Source organism: Amphiura filiformis, chromosome 5, assembly GCF_039555335.1.
Source record: "Amphiura filiformis chromosome 5, Afil_fr2py, whole genome shotgun sequence".
Taxonomy (NCBI): domain Eukaryota; kingdom Metazoa; phylum Echinodermata; class Ophiuroidea; order Amphilepidida; family Amphiuridae; genus Amphiura; species Amphiura filiformis.
Window position 1 is genome coordinate 62,017,004 of NC_092632.1, and position 20,214 is coordinate 62,037,217.

A 20,214-nucleotide genomic window follows, 5' to 3' on the forward strand; every position below is an offset into this window, starting at 1 on the left:
TTAAGTAATAACTTGAATGATTAGGCCTACAGTAAACTATAGTGAATAATGGTCCACAAATGGCTTCGATTGTGCCTTCATTTTCACGTTCCGAACTTTATCTGACTAAAATCTTACACAATAATAGTGTGAAAATGGTCTGCAAAATGGCTTCAATTAGAAAATGGTCTTCATTTTGCAAAAGTTTCTCACTTCTCAGGGGGCACATCCCCCCTCAGACACCCCCCTGGACCGCTTACCAGCCATATGCTTCTTCACCCAATCTCATCCCTATTTTGCGCCCCGTATTTTTTGGTCTCTGGATCCGCGGCTGTTATGCCAGGTGAATTCAAATTTGCCATCAAACTGCCTCATTTTATATATCAAAATTAAAGCCCTTGAGACAGTAGGCCTAAAGAAAGCCAAAACTGAAAACCTTTTTGTCATACATGCATAGCACTTTCCGTAGCAAAGTTACATCTTGTCAAAGATTGACTTTCATCAAAAAAGATTCAGCGCTTAAATCAAAACAGCATTTCGGTGGTGTTTCTAGATCTTAGTCTATTGATGATAACAGTGGCGTAGAATTGGTCATATTGGGGGGGCAGCCGGGGATCGCAGGTTTTGCCGCAGTTTTGAACCGTGACTTTTTCGGCTGGACAAAAACAGGTTTTACCGGCAAAAACTAAATATAAAAAATATATGTCTTTTTTATCAAAAACTGAACCCTACTTGGTACTTGGTTGGATATCCTCCGTAGAATACCGCAGGGGCATTTTGACATTCAAGTTCAAAATGCCCTGTTGTTGGGTGGACCAGTCAGGGCACCGACCATTATTGGGGGCACACGGGGTCTGATTGAGGTATATACAGACCATTTTTCGGCAATTTCCTATGCCATGGATTTTCTATATTTTCAGATCGATGGAGGGGATATGTATACAAAAGGCAGCAAAAGTATACAAAAAGTCCCAAAATACCACAATTTGCAGCATAGCGAGCAAAAAATCGGGTGTTTTACGCATTTTTGGTCAAGAAAGGTGCAAATTTTTGTTTATAGAATTAATATCACACAACCAAATATTTCTGAAAAGGTAAATTTCTGTTAGTAATATTATTATTATGATGACGATGATGATGTTATTTTTCTATAATTGAATACATTGCCCTTCATTTACATGTATGCTGTACACAACCTAAGGACCCTTTTCTAGTCCCTGTGGGCTTACATGGGGTGTGTAGCTGTGTGTCACACACACATACACAAATATCCCCACTTGACTGCTGTCTGATACAGGTGGTCTGATACATGTAGTTTTTACCTTCGAGAGTTACCCACACTGTGGGAGTTATCTGTTCATGTGTATGGGTCTTTGAAGTGAAATATGTAAAATTGTATGGTTGGTTTAGTCTTTGAAATATCAACTGGTTGGGGTGGTTGGGCTTTTGGTAGGGTGCCGTGTATAGGGGGAGCAGTGTGTGGTGTGGTGTAGTGACCTTTGACCAATGACCTTCTTTTTCTACAATTTTACATTTTGTATCTTCAAAATTAAATTATATGGAAACTTTCATATTTTAATTTTTCAACAAATTTGTATTGTAAATTTTCAAATTAGAAACAAAATATAAATTTTGCTCCATTTATTGGAAATGTTTTACCCAATGACTCATGTTTTTTCAAAATGTTAAACCAAATGACACCCTTCTTTCAAAATCTTATACCCAATTACCTCTTTTTCATTTTGTTATACCCAATGACCCATTTTTATACAAATAGGCAATAAGCAATGCCAGTATCGAACCCCCCCCCCCCAAATGGGTATGGACTCTGACTGAGTCCGGACTCTGGTCTTATTTTTATTGGACTCGGATTTGGCTCGGACTCGGCACCCCCGGACTTGGAATCGAGTCCGGACTCGGACACAAAAAGACTCAGACTTGGCTCGGACTAGGATACAAGTGGACTCGGCTCGGACTCGGACGAGCTGGACTCGGGTACAAGTCTCCTGTTTCAGGGGATTCCCTGAAAATCATAAACAAAAACATGTATTAGAAGGGTTTATTTTATCAAAAACCTGTAAAGGTGGTAGCCACTCCTATTCAGTTTAAATTTGTGAGCACCTAGTAAATAAGATGGTTCAATAACAAATACTTATCAAAAAGAAATAATAAAATAAAATAAAACATGAGTGACTGTGTGAGTTACTTTTTTCTTTTCAGCCTTCATGGTAAGTATTCAAACTCAGTAAGTACATGTACTAAGAATGTACATAGGTAGGGGTGTACCTACTCATTTTTAACTTTTTATATGCATGAATTATTTCCATTAAGCCACTATTTATAATGTTTGCCCTTTTCTTTTTAGCATTAATTTGAACAATAATGGTTTCAAAGTCAGTCATTTCAAAGAAAAATTTCCTTGAATGTTGTTCATATCTCATGTACCCAGCTCAAATTATTCACATGAGTTCTACAGTTCTTTCATCCCACTCCTACTCAATCTGCAGTTGCATCATACAATATATAGGGACTGTATGTCTTCGAGCTTCCCGAAAAGGACTTATTGGGATGATGTGAGAAAAAGCTGTGAAAAAATTTGTATTTTACGCTATTTTCGCCCATTATCTGGCTAAAAAGGGCTTTATTGTTACAATGTGCGCGCGTACTGTGTAGCGCGGAAAAATTTTGTATTTTACACTATTTTGGCCCTGAATTTTGCTAGAAAAGGGCTCCTTGCCTTTTTCTTTTCCTTTGCTTGATTTTCTCTTTCATTTTTTTGTCAGAGGGCTTTTTTTCTTTCATTTTTTTGGACCTTTTGAGCGATTTTGGTATAGATGGGTGGGTTTTTAGTGGAGATCAATGTGCCCAATGTGCCCCTAACAAAGCCCAAATAGGGCAAATTTGGGTGCTTTTTGGGTGTTTGGGGAAAAATTATTTGTCAATACTGATAGATGGGCAGCAAAAACAGCAAAATGTTGGTAAATTTGAATTGTAATTTGATACTAATTGAGTGCAATTCTCTTTTTTACTTCTTTCATATGCCAACTTCTGGATAACCCCTGGATATCTGCATGTAACCAAACTTCTCTTGGTGATCTACTTGGTATGGAACATATAAACTACTCATGATGTCAACCTTCAATGCTGAATAACCAACCTTATCTGCACACAATAGGTACGGTACACATTCAAATTAAGCTAGAGTTCCAAGTTATTGCTTCTTGGTAGATAAGTGTTGACATTTAAAGCCATATTATAACATTTGCTGAGGAGGAAAATTCTGTTTTTTACATGATTATTTTGTACTGTATTATTAACTAACATATTCACCTGCAAAGATCAAGTTCGTACAGTGGTGGGCGGGACGAATACACATCAAATGATAGTACCTTAACACAACCGGCGGAGTGATACGCATTGGCAACATCAGCGCTGGTAGTAAATTCCAATTTTCTCTGCTTTAACCTCAGTTGGTCGGCTTAAAATTAAAAAGGGGGGGGGGGCATATCTGATAATAAACGTTAACATCTTATGGCAAAGAAATACCAGGGATATGAGAAATACTTATCTATTTTGTAAGGAAATGTTATAATATGGCTTTAAATATTCGGTCAATATTTTGATGATCTAACTGTATCTTTGGTAAAAAATTCATAATAGATATTTTGTTAATTTTCTTTTTAAATCCTTGAAATCTTAATTACCCATATCACACATCCAGTTACAGATTTTCAAAGACCAGTAAGTCCTTCATGAAATCAGACCAGTCAATTTCTATGGAACGCACATGTATGGCAAGAGAATTGCCTTAATATCTTACTATATAGTTTGCCAACTTGATGTGAAATGAGACACCTGTAGCATTATTTTGATATGGATGTGTACATTTGTGATATACCGGTATATGAAACTTGGTAAAGAGCCGTATAGCCAAAATAACAAATTCTCGATCATGAGAGGACGTACCTTCTGCGTCAGCGTACTTTTCATAGAATATCACAATCGCGCGACCTGCATGACCGAACCATGACCTTGCCTAGCAACGACCGTGTGATTGGTCAATTCTCAAAAGCTGTGTTTGCGCCGTAAGCACCAGTCTTTGCGTAGTACGCCCGACGCAAATAACTAGTTGTCTCTCATGATCGAGAATTTAATATTTTAGCTATAGTTAGTGTTACCTTTTCAGCGATTTTGGTTTATCAATGGGTGGGTTTTTAGTGGAGACCAATGTGCCCGATTGGGCGCATATGGGCAAATGTGCTCCTAATAGAGCCCAATGAGGGCAAATTTGGGTGCTTTTTGTTTGTTTTTTTGTGACAAATTGGTGTACTGATGGCTAGCAAAAACAGGAAAAAGTTGGTATAGAGAAAGTCAGCATCCTAAAGTCTATGTGGCATATCCCCATACAAATTTTCTTGAAGACCCCCTCCCCCCTCCGGGGTAAAGAGGTAAAAATTGTTTTTAATTCTGTATTAAATAAAATTGTGAAATGCAAAATTGTAATTTCTTTAAATAATTTGTTGATACAGAATGCCATCTAAAGAGCAGAAGAAAAAAGAAGCGAGAAAGAGGAGGTATGAGGAGGAGAAGGCTAAGAAACAGCAGGTAAGTCATTTAAACAATGGGCTTAGGGCTCATCGTTCAGTTTTGTGGTCATTTGCACAATATGAAAACTTGATTAATATTATAAGAGAATAAGTATGTAAATGGCCTTCCTAGACCTAAAACTATGTAACTAGATACCAAAAGGCATTTGGGAATTCCATGAGATTGTGTTCACAGCCAAAAACTGAAATCAGCAAGAACATTGCAAATATCTGGTAACAATTACAAGTTTGGCATCAAAATGATAAAATCAAAATTATCTTTCATTTGAGTCTTGGATTGACATTTTCTACATATTAATTGAAGAAAAATATTTTTCAAAATTTGGGTTTTCATTTTGGTGAAATTTCCTCACTTTGGGATTCATTTTCAAACACCAAACTTGTATAAAACAATATTTTTTTCTCTCTATAACTATTGATATTAGGGTACAAATTATAATGGAAACACATTTGTCAAGAAAAAAAGCTGACCGTGCAGAAAATACAGGGCTTAACTTAGGGTGTCAATTTTGTTGTAAAAATGTTACGAGAGTTATGCCTATTTTGGTTAATTGCACCTTGTGTGAAAAAAGAAGTTGTCAAACCTTCCAGTATAGAAAATAAGGTAAAATTTACAAATTGTGGAGGTGCTTAAAGAGTAATGTGAGTAACATGGAATGCTAAATGTGACCATGATGTGACTTGACAAAATTCCAGAATCTGCCTCCCCCTTGTATGTCGTTATTTGGCTGGCACTGTCACAACTGGACGATTTCAATAAAATTGTGGTATCATATTACTTGGAATTACAAACTGCATCAAATAAGCTGCTACTCTATTAGCTGTCTCAAACATCATACAGTCTACCACTGTTTCTAATTTGGCTGGCAGTGACTGCTCTACAGGGTATGTCAATTACCAAGTATCATTACCCTAAAGGAAGAATTATGGTTACATTTCATTAGTATGCATGCTCAGTCCCTTGCCTTTTACCAATTCCCATCTAACAAATAATGATTTTGAGGGGAAAATGGTAATGGGCGATTCCATGGTTACTCACATTACACCTTTTCGCGTCCTCTGATAATCGGAGTACTGTGGGTTTTTTTTATTAGTTAGCCTTGCTGTTTCATTTTTTGTGGCATTTTGTCTGCCAAAAAGATGTGAACAAATTGAGATAATAATACAGAAGAAAACAAATATCATGAAACACATTTTGGAATGTCTGACCTTATAACTCCTGAACTAAGCACCTGCCGTAGAAAAATATGACATTGACAATCAACTTTTTTATTCCCTGTGATGAGAGGAACAACTTGAGATACATTACAACATGGTGTGACTAATTTTAAGTTTTGGCCCTACTTTGACCTTCCATCCTTCATGTGAACCACAAGGTTCATAGAAAAAATGGAACCAGTCAAATTTTTATCATTTCAGGATTAGGGGGTGCTACACCCCTGCCCAATTTTGTGTCTATTTTTGCATTTTTCTCACAAATTATAGCGCAATGGTAAGAAGTAAGATGTGTATATTATAGGGGCAAGGACTACAACTACTGCACTTGGAATTTTATTTCAACACAGACAACAGTTGTGGAGTTACAGTCAAAAATGAGGGAAAACCAATATTTGATCAATAAATCAATAACTACTTGCCTTGAGTTGCTGAATTTTCAGTGCAGTAGTCCTTGCCCCTATAATAATGTCCGGCCATACTATTAGGTAATACACACAAAGATCAAGGTAGCTTTTTTCTGCTTTGCATACATGGGTGGTACCCCCCCCCCCCTCCTGATATGCTACTGAGATTTGTGGGTTCTTTTGAAAGGCAAAATAAATCAAACTAACTTGACTATGTTCAGCAAATTGTAATTTGATACTAATTATGTGCAATGTTCTTTTCTATTTCTTTCATATGCCAACCTCTGGATAAACGCCTGGATATCTGCTTGTAACCAAACTTCTCTTGGTGATCTACTTGGTGTGGAACATACAACTACTCTTATCAACCTTGGATGCTGAATAACCATGACATGCTTGATGTTAAACCCATGACTTCGCTTCCATTCCTTTCACTTCCCTTCACTTCACTTACATTCCCTTCTATTGCATTCGGTTCCATTGCATTTCCTTCCATTGCTTTCCCTTCCATTGCATTACCTTCCATTCGATTCGATTCCATTCTATTTCATTCCATCCCTTCCTTTCCATTACCTTTCATTCCATCCCTTCCATTCGATTCGATTCCATTCTATTTCATTCCATCCCTTCCTTTCCATTACCTTTCATTCCATCCCTTCCATTCGATTCGATTCCATTCTATTTCATTCCATCCCTTCCCTTCCATTCCCTTACCTTCCCTTCCATTCCCTTACCTTCCCTTCCATTTCCTTCCTTTCCCTTCCATTCCCTTCCATTCCCCCTCATTTCCATTCCCTTCTCTTCTATTCAATTGCATTGCATTGTATTTCCATCCACTCCATTCCATTCCATCCCATCCCCTTCCCTCCCATTCCCTTTCCTTCCCTTGCATTCCATTCCCTCCCATTCCCTTGCATTCTCTTCCCTTTCCTTCCCTTCCCTCCCACTCCCTTCCCTTCCCTTCCATTCCCTTTATTTCACTTCCATTCCCTTCCTTTCCCTCCCATTCCATTCCCTTTCTTTCCATTCCCTTCCTTTCCATTCTCTTTCGTTCCTCTCTCTTACCTTCTATTCCCTTCCATTCCATTGTCTTCAATTCCCTTCCCTTCTATTCCCTTCCATTCCATTCACTTCCTTTCCTTTCCATTCCATTTAATTGTATTGTAATCTCTTCCATTACATACCATTCCACCCCTTCCATTCCATTCCATTTCCTTCCATTCCCTTCCTTTTCCTTCCATTCTATTCCCCTTATTTACATACCCTTCCATTGTTTTCCCTTCCCTTTCCTCCCATTCCTTTCCCTTTCCTTTCCGTCCTTTCCATTCCTTCCATTTCCTTCGATTCCATTTCATTCACTTCCTTCCCTTTCCATTTAATTGCATTCCCTTTCTCTCCCCTCCCCCACCTTTCTCATCTCTGCCTCCGTCATCCTGCTGTTACCTCCCTCTGGTCTCTTCTTGATGTTAAACCCAACCTCCATTACCTTCCCTTCCCCTCCTACCCCCTCTCCTCTTTACTTCCCTTGTCTTTTCTCCTCCCCTCCTGTCCCCTTCTCTCCGGGCTCCTCTTCTCTCCCCTCCCTATCCTCTGCTTCCATCCCCTCTTGATGATAAAACTACGACTTTGTTTCCTTCACTTCTCCACTCCCCTCCTCTCTTCCTTTACTTCTCTATTTTCCTTCTCCTCTCATCCTCTCATTTCTTTTCTGTCTTCTCTTCTCCTCTCCCCTCCCCCTCCCCTCTCTCCTTATCTCTCCTCTCCCTTTGTTTTCTCTTTTATCTCCTCTCCTCACCTCTCTCGTCTTGTCTTGTCTTCTCTCCTCTCATCCCACATTTATCCTGCTGTTCCCTCCACTCTGCTCTGCTCTCCTTTTCTCTTCATGTTAAACCCAACTTCCCTTCCATTCCTGTCCCCTTCCTCTTCACATCACTTCCCTTCTCTCTTCTCTTCTTCCCCTATCCTTCTCTCTCCTCGTCCTCCCCATCGGCTCCTCTGCTCTCATTTCTTTGATGTTAAACCCGTGACTTATATTCCCGTCCCCTCCCCTCCCGTCCACTCCTCTCCCTTCATTTCTCCTTTCTTTTTCTTCGCTGCCATGTCATCTCTTCTCTCCTCTCTTTCCTGTTTTCTCCTCTCACCTCCCTTTCCCTCGCCTCTCTCCTCTCCTTTGCTCTCTCCCTTTTCTCTCTTCTCTGCTCTCCCCTCCTCTCTCCTTTCCTCCACACCCATCCTCTCCTGTCGTCTCTCCGTCTCTCTCCTCCTCTTCGTCTCTCTCCCCTTCTCTCCTCTCTCCTTTCCTCTTCTCCCTGCTCTCCTCTTCCTCCTCTCCTGCCTATTCTATTCTATCCCTTCTGGCATTTCTACTTTTGCCACCTTTCATTCCACCTGCTGCTCATGCAACAGGGTCTTCTGACATGTCTCGAACGGGGTCCTAATTCCCCGGGCGAGGCATGTATATGCCAAAACCAAAATCCATGCCAAAATCCATGCCAAAATCCAAGCCAAAGACGAAGAGATGAACAGGAAAGTACAGACCACGAACCACAATCAACTGCTATGACCACTGCAGAACCATGTCAACTTGTGAATGATGGTGGATTTCAAAGTGCCGATGAAATTGTGAGTCAAAATTTAGAATCTCAACATGAATCTAATCAAACTATGATCAGTGCATGTAGCAATCAGAATTCGTCAACCATTCCACAGAATCAATCCACATCTGCTTTATATGAATCAGATAGCTGCAATGATAATGATCAGCCAGGGTGTTCTTTTTGGTCCAAAGATGATAGTCGCAAAGCAAAAGTTCAAGCTAGAAACAAGAAATACTATGCTAAAATCAAAGAAAGTGTATGTGCTAAGAAGAAAGCTACCTATGCTGCGGATAAACACAACATATTGAAGCAAAGATCAGACCACCATAAAAGGAACAGGAATGTTGTATTAGACCACAAGAGAGACCACTATGTGAAAAATAGGAATGTTGTATTAGACCACAGGAGAGACCACTATGTAAGGAACAGGAATGATGTATTAGACCACAAGAGAGACCACTATGTGAAGAATAGGAATGCCGTATTAGACCACAGGAGAGACCACTATGTAAAGAAAAGGAATGTTATATTGCACCAAAGATCAGAACACTATGCAGGGAATAGGAATGTTGTATTAAACCGAAAGAAAGACCACTATGTAAGGAATAGAGCTGAACTTTTGATGAAACAAAATAAACGATATCTTGAAAACAAACCGTCAATATTGATGAGAAAGAGGTTGGACTATATAAGACACAGAGCTTTGCTACTGATTAAAAGAAGTATCCATTACATGAGAAACAAAAGACGGATTTTGAACCAAAAGAAAGCAAACTATCAAGATCCTCAAAGAAGAGCTAGACAAATCCAACAGGCAACGTCTTCCCGCAAATCTTCTAAAAGTGACATCAATAAAGTTATCATGAAATTCAAGACAGAAATACAAGAAGAGAAACCCATACACAATTGCATTATATGCAACCGCTTATTCTTTCGAGACCAAGTTGTGCAGTTCAAGAAGTTGAAGTACAGTAAGCCCCGTCTCTTAGCAGCTATGCCAGTAAACACAGATTATGATAATTTGCCAACTATTGCATGGATTTGCAAAACCTGTCATAACAACATAAAAGACCATAAAGTACCAACATTGTCACAAGCCAACAAGCTAGAACTATGCCCACAGCCTCCAGAACTGTCAGATTTAAACATTCTTGAAAGACACTTGATAGCACCTGTCATTCCTTTCATGAAACTAGTTCCTCTGTACAAAGGTTGTCAGAAAGGTATTCATGGTCAAGTAGTGTGTGTAAAAGCAGACGTTGAAAGTACAGCAAAAGCATTGCCACGTCTTCCTACTGATGATAGCATCGTTCGAGTAAAATTGAAACGTGCATTGAAGTACAAAGGTCATGTCATGTACAAACAAGTGTGTCCTAGCAAGATTAGAAGTGCTCTTGATGTCCTGAAGCAAACAAATCCAGTCTTTAAAGATATTGAAGTAAATACTGAACAACTAGATGCTGTTCATAACGATCCTATTGTTGCTAATGAACATCTTGATGAAAGTTCTGAATCAGAACCTGAAGATATTGAAACAGAGCCAGCTCATAGTTCCAATTTGACAGATGAACAAGACCTAGTTGAAACTGTATACATAGACAACTCAAAACAGACGCCTTGTGATAATGAGAATCATGCTATTAATGCTAACAAATCTGACCCTGTTAATGCTAGTGAACACACAGACCAATACCAAGATACTGATATGGAAACCATTTCAGAATTCATAGATGAACAACTATATAATACAGTAAACTCTGATATTGAATCTGATCATGAAGTTCATGCTGATGATGAACCAAATCCTGAAATTCCAGATGAAGACAATCCTGAAACAAACCAAGATGATGATGATGATGATGATATTACTAATACATCTGCCCCACTCATGTCATTCTTGCAGCCAGTTGACTTAGCACAATATCTTGCAGATCACTGTGATGATTCTATACTTAGTCTTGCACCTGCAGAAGGCAATAGACCAGTCAATGTTCTCAATGTAGAAGCAGAAGCATTCCCAGCTCAATTTCCTGATGCCAAGAATACAAACACTGAACAAAGAAACATAAAAGTTTCCCCAAGCAGATATTTCAATGCAAGGCTCTTTTCTTCTGATAGTCGTTTTGCTAGTGACCCACAGTACATTTTCTTTGCCCAGTATGCAACCGAAGTGAACATGATAACTTCCCAGATATCAATTGCCATGAGACAAGGTCATACCAAAACTCCTGATGGAAGACCGATTACACCAGAAATGCTTGCAGACAAAGAACAAGTCAAACAAATGATTGAGAGAGATTCAGGATTTCGATATCTGAGACAGATAAGAGGAACACCATCATACTGGGATGCGACACTGAAAGATTTATTTGCAATGATTCGTCAAATTGGCATTCCAACATGGTTTCTAACCTTTAGTGCTGCTGACCGTAGATGGATTGAAATTGATAATGCAATTCTTGAACAGCAAGGCAAACCACCACTTACACCTGAAGAGCACAAAGACATGAACTGGGAAACACATTGCGAACACATATATTCAAACACAGTAACCCCAACTAGAATGTTTGAGCACAGAGTGAAAAAGTATATCAAAGATGTCATTAAATCACCTGCTGAACCCATTGGCAAAGTTGTTGACTATTTCTATCGCACAGAATTCCAACAGAGAGGTTGGCCACACATTCATATGTTAGTTTGGGTAGAAGATGCTCCTGATGTGTATAATGTATCAGATTGTGACATTGTTGAATTTGTTGACAAATATGTTACATGTGAACTACCATCTGAAGATGATGATCCAGAACTCCATGAAATTGTCAAATCATGTCAAATGCATAGCAAGAATCATACCAAGTCGTGTCGCAAAACAGGCAAAACATGTCGCTTCAACTTTCCCAAACCACCTTCAAAACGAACTTTCATAGCTAGAAACTTAGATACATATGATGATTCGGATGATGATGAAACTGATGATGACATTCCTGATGAATTACATGTACTTGATGACCAAGGTGAGGCAGATGCACAAATTGAAGCTAAAACTGTTATCGAGAAAATACATGATTCTCTAACTGATCCAGATACAGAAATATCAGAAAGTACTTCTGTTACTGAAATCTTTGATGCTGCAAATGTTTCTCAAGCAGACCTAGAAATGGCACTTATAACACTCGCATCACGATCCACAATCTATCTGAAAAGAAAACCTGCAGAAGTGTTGATCAATAACTACAACCCCACTTAATCCGAGCATGGAATGGCAATATGGACATTCAAATTGTACTTGATGCTTATAGTTGTATCAAATATATCATGTCATATTTAACCAAATGTGAACGTCAAGTAGGTGATCTATTGAGAAATGCACAGAAAGAGGCTAGACAAGACAATAGTGATGCTGTTACAGAGCTCAGAAAAATTGGGAATGTCTATCTGCACAGTCGAGAGTTGAGTGTTATGGAGAGTATATATAGAGTATGTAGCATGCACTTGAAAGATTGTACAAGAGATGTAGTTTTTGTACAGACAGATCCAGATGGTCAGAGAATATCACTACCATTATCTTTGATGCAGAACAAAGACCCCACAGATCAAGTATGGATGACAAATTTGCTTGAAAAGTACTATGGCAGACCAGATATACCCAAATTCAGTGATATGTGCTTAGCAACATTCGTATCCAAGTTCCGCTTTACATCCAAAACTGTAAACAGAGCTACAACTGATGAATCTGATGATGAAGAAAGTTCAAGAAGTACAAGCCAGAGCTATGATCTTGAATATCTTGGTAGAGATCTTGGGAATGCAAAAGAACGTGTAGGCAAACCTGCCATCATACGCTATCCAAAGATAAAGCTTGAAAAAGATCCAGAAAAGTACTACATGAACATCTTACGTATGTACCTGCCACACCGTCACATTGAGCTCAAACCAGAAGATTTTCCCAGTTTTGCATTGTACTATCATACTGGTTATGTCAGAACAGAGAATGGTGTGAAATCAGTTAAAGTGGTAGTGAAAGGCAACATGAAACAGTATGAGCCTATCAATGACAAAATAGATACTGCATGGAATGAAATGCAAATGGTAATCTTGAAGATGCATGGGCTGCATTAGCACCACAAGCTGAACAAGAACGTCTTGATGGTCTTGAAGACAAAATCATGTTAAGCAATGAATCTGACGATGATTTCAATGAAATTGAAATTCCTGAACTGCAAGCAAATACATCCAAGAAATGCAATGAAAACTCGTATCGATCACCAGTTGAGACTATAAGATCAGTTCCTTCAGATGACCAAATTGCAACAATGATCAGAGCTCTCAATGATAAACAGTTACAACTTTTCAAGTATGTTCACCAATGGTGTATGAAAAAAATGAACGGTGAAAATCCAGAACCTTTCAGAATATTTCTCACTGGTGGAGCTGGCACAGGCAAATCTCATGTAACAAGATGTATCAGATATCATGCAGAGAAAATCTTTGACACCTTGCGTGAAACACAACAAGAAAAGACAGTACTAGTTGTTGCACACACTGGCACAGCTGCTTTCAATGTTGAAGGAGAAACAATTTGTTCTGCTCTGAATATCAGTATCCATGCGACTAAAGATTACAAACCACTAAGAGAACAGTCACTTAATACTATGCGTACAAAGTTGAAACACCTGCAGTTATTAATCATAGACGAAATCTCAATGGTTAGCAAAAAGCAGTTGCAATATATACATGGTAGACTACAGCAAATAAAGCGAGCTTCAGATCGTTCATTCTTTGGGAATATTCCAGTACTAGCTGTTGGAGATTTCTATCAAATCCCACCCATCAATCCAAGCACTCCACTGTGTGTTCCAGATGAGAATCCATTGAACATGTTGAATGATATGTGGACTGACAACTTCCAAATTTGTGAACTTAAACAAATCATGCGTCAGCAAGATGATCTTGAATTTGCTCAGCTACTCAATCGGTTACGTGTACGAAAACAAAGTGATGCTATGAATCCTTCTGATGAGGAAAAGCTCATATCACGAACTGTTGGTTCCAGAACAGATCTGATACCACCAAAAGAAGCACTTCATATCTATGCAACCAATGTAGATGTTGACAGTCATAACCAAGCAATGCTACAATCTCTACCAAGTCAAAAAATCATTATCCTTGCTCTTGATATGAAACAAACTGGAGGACAAAGTCAAATCAGAAAAGTCCCATACAAGTCTGAACAAATTGGTAAAACAGTGCTGCAATCTCAACTATGCTTAGCAGATGAAGCTAGAGTAATGCTTACAACAAATCTAGATGTACCTGATGGTCTTTGCAATGGAGTCACTGGCACAGTCAAATCTATCCTACCTAATGACACAAACGATCAACCAAGTGCTATCTATGTACAATTTGATAATGCAAAGTGTGGTGCAAATGCAAGGCAAAAAAGTCCACTACCAAATGAATATGCTAACTGTGTTGTCATCAAACCACATCAAGAAAGCATTGAAATCCAAGATGAATCGGGTCATCAAACTAGAACACGTAAGCAATATCCATTGAAACTAGCCTGGGCAATCACTATGCACAAAGTTCAAGGACAAACGACAGATCAAGCAGTCGTCTCATTGAAAGGAACCAGAGCATGCATGGCCTATGTAGCAATTAGTCGTGTCACACATCTCAGTGGTCTGTATCTGAAAAACTATAATGCAAAGAGAATCTTCTGTAATGAAAAGGTTCACCAGTACGTATCCGAGATGTTACCATGTGATCTTTCAGTTGCTAACCAGATTCTGCATACAAATCAGAGAGAGCATTTCATAATTGTCCATCACAATGTACAAAGTCTTGCCAAACACATTGATGATATCAAAAGTGACTTTGAAATTAGCAAAGCTCATGTCATAGCTCTATCAGAAACATGGCTCAGTACTGTTCATAACAAAGCTAACTATGAAATACCAGGATATGAACTTGTTGCCATGACAAAACCATCTGAACAAGCTAGAGGCAGAGGTACTGCAATGTATGTCCATGAGAGTGTTCCATTTACTGCACTACCACTTGAAGTAGATGAATGTGATATCCTTGCTATAAGAACCAATGGCAATCCATCTATGGTTATCATGACAGTCTACAAGCCAGTTAGTACAAGCATTACTGTGATTTCCAATGTGCTGAACAACTTGTGCACCCAGATAGAGATGCTAGATGTTGATTATGTTGTTATTCTTGGCGATTTCAATCACGATCTTCTCAAGAAACCACCAATTGAAGCATTGCAGAGATATCACCAATTAATAACCACTCCTACCACTGCTAAAGGAACTCTTTTGGATCATGTTTACATCAAGCCAATCCCTGCAGAATATCAAGCATCCGTATTAGCCTCGCATTTCAGCTACCATGAGCCAGTTTCCCTCTCTATTAAATTGTAGATTTGAAACCAATCAACTATACTCTTCACATTAATGTAGACTAAAGCCTGAAGTTTTCAATGTTGCAGATTTCCGCAAATAAAGCAGAATTAGGATGAAAAGCAGAAAAGGCAGTTTTCATAAAAAGAGAATAAAAAACATCAGAACTCCACAAAAAATGAAAATAATGAACAATCTTATCAATAAAATAATATAAATATTAAAATCGACTTCAAAATGTAACATGTAACATAATAAAGAATGTTTTACCATGAAATATTCCGGTGAAATATGGACTATACATCAGGCCAAAATCGTAAAATTAACTTTTTGTGAACAATGTAATATTTTGAAAATTGCAAAATTTACAAAGCAGAAGAAAACAGAATGTATAAAGCAGATAAATTGTTGGCTTTCAAGTAATGTAGACCAAATGTACCAAATTACATGTAATGTATCATATGATCCCTTTAATAAATGTTTTAGCTATACGCATAGCCAACTTGTCACTTATATTTATATCAAATTTGCTACTCAGATCAAAGATATATTGAAGAATTGAGAACCACATCAACACTCACTTGAAACTGTAAGTGACCATAGAGCATACCAGCCATAATCTGCCTTTTAAGCCAAGTTCTACGAGTACCAAATATGCATCAGCTTACAACCATCATAGCAGACTTGAATCTCCAAGCATATCAAACTGTAAGTGACCATAGAGCATACCAGCCATAATCTGCCTTTCAAGCCAAGTTCTACGAGTACCAAATATGCATCAGCTTACAACCATCATAGCAGACTTGAATCTCCAAGCATATCAAACTGTAAGTGACCATAGAGCATACCAGCCATAATCTGCCTTTCAAGCCAAGTTCTACGAGTACCAAATATGCATCAGCTTGCAACCATCATAGCAGACTTGAATCTCCAAGCATATCAAACTGTAAGTGACCATAGAGCATACCAGCCATAATCTGCCTTTCAAGCCAAGTTCTACGAGTACCAAATATGCATCAGCTTGCAACCATCATAGCAGACTTGAATCTCCAAGCATATCAAACTGTAAGTGACCATAGAGCATACCAGCCATAATCTGCCTTTCAAGCCAAGTTCTACGAGTACCAAATATGCATCAGCTTGCAACCATCATAGCAGACTTGAATCTCCAAGCATATCAAACTGTAAGTGACCATAGAGCATACCAGCCATAATCTGCCTTTCAAGCCAAATTCTACGAGTACCAATTATGCATCAGCTTGCAACCATCATAGCAGACTTGAATCTCCAAGCATATCATTAAGGTAATAAGCAAATTTCGACAATTGTTTATGCTGAGTGTTGAGCCAAACCCACCCAAAGTTAGTTTTAAACTTAGTGGCAAGCAAATCAGAAAAATTGTTATGCTGAGTGTTGAGCCAAACCCCAGATACACTATTAAGTATGCCACAATGTAAAAGTTTAAATAGTTTAGACCTTAATTAGTGGCAAGCAAATTGCAACAATTATAATGCCATGTGCTGAGTCTAAACCCAAGCACACTGTTAGCATTCAACAATGCCAAAGTTAAAAAAGTTTTGAAGCTTTTATATTGGCAAGCAAATTTCAAGAATCATGCCCAACCCTGAGCCATACCCAAGAAAACAGTTAAAGATAGCACAGTTCCAAAGATGATGAGAATTTAAAGCTTAGTACAAGAAATATGTTACCTTCATGAATATAGTTATGAAAATAGCAATCACAGTTTCTTCAGCAAATTTTTAATATCAAGCCCATTTTACAGTTTGTTACCTTAATGCTATTTGGCGGAATTAAACATGTTTAGCAGAATATCGCTGAATTATACACTTACTAAACACATTCTTCGGGAAGGTGAGTATCTGCTTTTCATTATTAATTTTATCCCCTCACTTTAGCCATAAAGGAATATTGCAATCCGGGATTGCAATAATGTAATAGTGTATCCCTTCTGTGTAATAGGACTGGGGAGGTTATATCAGCTTTTGCATTTTATAAATTGTTGCAATAGAGCACTAGGCATACACCTGCCATTTCTATAATGCTCTATATAGTAACACAGTTAAACAGTCAAGATTAATAGGTAAATTTTCACGGGAAAATTTTCTGGACACGTGACCAATGCGTATCAATGTAAGTGTGACCTCGAGTCTGATCCCTGACCCCCGGCGGTGACCTCGCTATTCAAGTCTTAGTTATTTTGAATTGGAATAGTATTTTTGGCCGCAGTTTCGATAGAAATTTGTGCATTGCAAAATTATTGAAAATGGTGCGAACTTCATTTCTTCACAATACCATCAAAACGTAATTTCAAAAATATTTATCTACGGAAAAAAATATTTATCTACGGAAACTCTTTTTACAACATTATTAAGTTCCGACAAGTAACTGATTTTGCATCCAAGTAGAAATTCTTCCTATTCAAATACATTGGAAAACCACCCGCTGTGCTCGGGGTCACATCACATAATGCTAATATGTCTGCGCCCACGGGTGTCACGTGTCCAGAAAATTTTCCCGTGAAAATTTTCCTATTAATACAGACTGTTAAAAGAGTTTCCAAAATTTGCATCACTCCCTCTATACATGTAGCTATGATCTCCTCCTGTTGTTCTTTTTAATTTAAATACATGAGAGGGAAGCTATGAAGGAGACGTTGTCTCATCAAAGCCAATTACAACATTTCTCTAAAGCTTAGTACCAAGCAAACAGAATATAAAGCTTATTTCAATACAGAAAATGCCTATAGTGTATTTTGATATAAGACATATGCTAACTTTTTTTACATTATCAATTTTTATTTCTGTACAGAATATGAACAGACGGAAGGCCTATGGAGAATATGAACAGAATATCAAACCTATTTGTTCAATATCAACTAATATGATGCAAAATGCAAGCACTTGAAATGTCCAAGCTCATAATGTCACACCTGTCGTCAGAATGATGAACTGTATTAATTCACAAATCCCGCAGTCATCAATGTCAGTATACATTTAAGATACACTGCAGCATTTCAGGTGCACTACATGAACAAGTGCAACTTCATGCCAACCTAACATCTGCAACCAATGATATCAACTACATCTCTACAAATCATATACTGACCAAAACCAAATATATCTGTTGCACTACATGCAAGTCTTAAGTGCTGCTTCAAATTCAACTGTGAAGTACCAACTTCATTACTGAACCTTTTCAACCAGTTTCCTTTTCACAACGTAAGTACATAATATATCTTTTTTAATCCACCTTACTTTGCTTTAGGGGCTGTGCAATAATTATGAGGGTAAAATTGGGGGGGGGGCAAGAAATTTTTGGCAAGCCAAAAGGGAGGGAGAAGCAATTTTTGGAAAGCCGAGAGGGAGGCCAAGCGATTTTTGGCACACATTCATGGGGCGCCTTTTTAATAAAACACTCTAAATAGGCTTAGGAAAACAGTACAGAAACGCTAAAATATGCAAATTTTCCTGCTCGCTGTATTCGCAACAGGTATAATAGACCATTTAAGGTTTGTAAATTGGGATCCCAAAAATTCGACATGCGCAAGGGGGAGCAAAGAATTTTTGGCGGGCCTAGAGGGGGGGCAAGCGTTTTTGGCAGGCCGAGGGGGGGGGGCAAGCGATTTTTGGCGAGCCGTTTGGAAATTTTACCCCCCCCCGGCTCATAATTATTGCACAGCCCCTTAGCCATAAGGGAGGTTACAATCATTTTTTCTGTCTGTGTATAAAAATGTCTCTGTCCATGTACATCAAGGTCATCTGAGGTCAAGTAACTCCCCAGGGAATTACTTGTGTTTACGAACTGCTCTATTTGTTATAGTTGAAAATAATTGAAATGGTCAAACAAATAGATCCAAATTGCTCCCCCATTACTATATTTATCCTTTTAGGGACTGTTGAATATTTACCTGGGAGTGCAATTTTTGGATACTCCCGGTAATTGTTTTCCCTCAAAAAATAACATTTCCCCCTGAAAACTCCCACTCTCCCCTCTGGTGTATATATTGAACGGTCCCTTATATCTGACTGCATCTGTAGCCATTACTGTATAAGTGGCATTTTTTGTGTAGTGTTGAATTTGGAGTGAGTTATGTTAGCAGTTGTAATTTTTACGATTACCTAGTTTTGCCCTACAATAATTGTAATACATTATTACGTCACAAGGTGTTTTACGGATGCAACTCGATTCATGAAATCAGCAAAAATAAAACCCTCGCCAAAAATGACCACTTGTACAGTATATTGCATATTTCACTAAAACACGACTAAATTTCTTTTTTCTGTTTACCTTTTTTGCCACAGGCAACATTGCAAGAGAGACCTCATTCCACTCTCACTGCTGACATCAGAGACTTTGAACCTAACCAAGTTCCACCAAACAGGCATAATTTGCATGTATTTCCAATGGAAGCACATATTTAGCTAGTCTACAAATTACAGCTGAGGACACCTATAACAACATACAATTTGACTTCATTGCATTAATTAAGACTGATATATTGATAACTGACTTTTTGAAGCGTCCATCTTCATTTTAATGTTTGCGTAGAGTCAAATCATCCCTGTAAAAACAGTGAAGTTATATCCTAAATTATTTTTGGATATCAGAATTACTGTTACATAAATATTTCGAATGCACATTAAGGAAATATTGTTTTATATTTTCTTTGCTTCATAGAAGCAAATAAGAACTCTTTTGTTTTGTGTTTTTGCTGAACCATGAAATGGTATCAGCCTATAAGTGTGTATGTTACTAGGTCCCTAACTAACCATTTGGTCTGAAATGGACATATCTCTAAATGCCACGAAGGTATGACCCCATGAGTGGTGTCATATGAAAGAGGAAAACATAAAGAATATAATAAAAATATTTCCAAACGTCAGAGGTCATCCAGGGGTCACAGGGGTCAAAAAAGGTCATTTTAACCAAAAATGCTCCGATTGAGCTTAAATTTAAATGCAATGATCCTTATGAC

General features: G+C 38.2%; 1 long non-coding RNA gene across 1 annotated transcript; it reads left to right on the forward strand.

The window, feature by feature from the left end:
* Window positions 1-4,505: 4,505 nt before the first annotated feature.
* LOC140153496 (uncharacterized) lies at window positions 4,506-19,929 on the forward strand. The gene is made up of 5 exons (XR_011859113.1): window positions 4,506-4,584; window positions 8,615-8,830; window positions 15,757-16,522; window positions 18,048-18,457; window positions 19,541-19,929. It is a non-coding gene; the product is annotated as an uncharacterized lncRNA (long non-coding RNA).
* The last annotated feature ends 285 nt before the right edge of the window (window positions 19,930-20,214 follow it).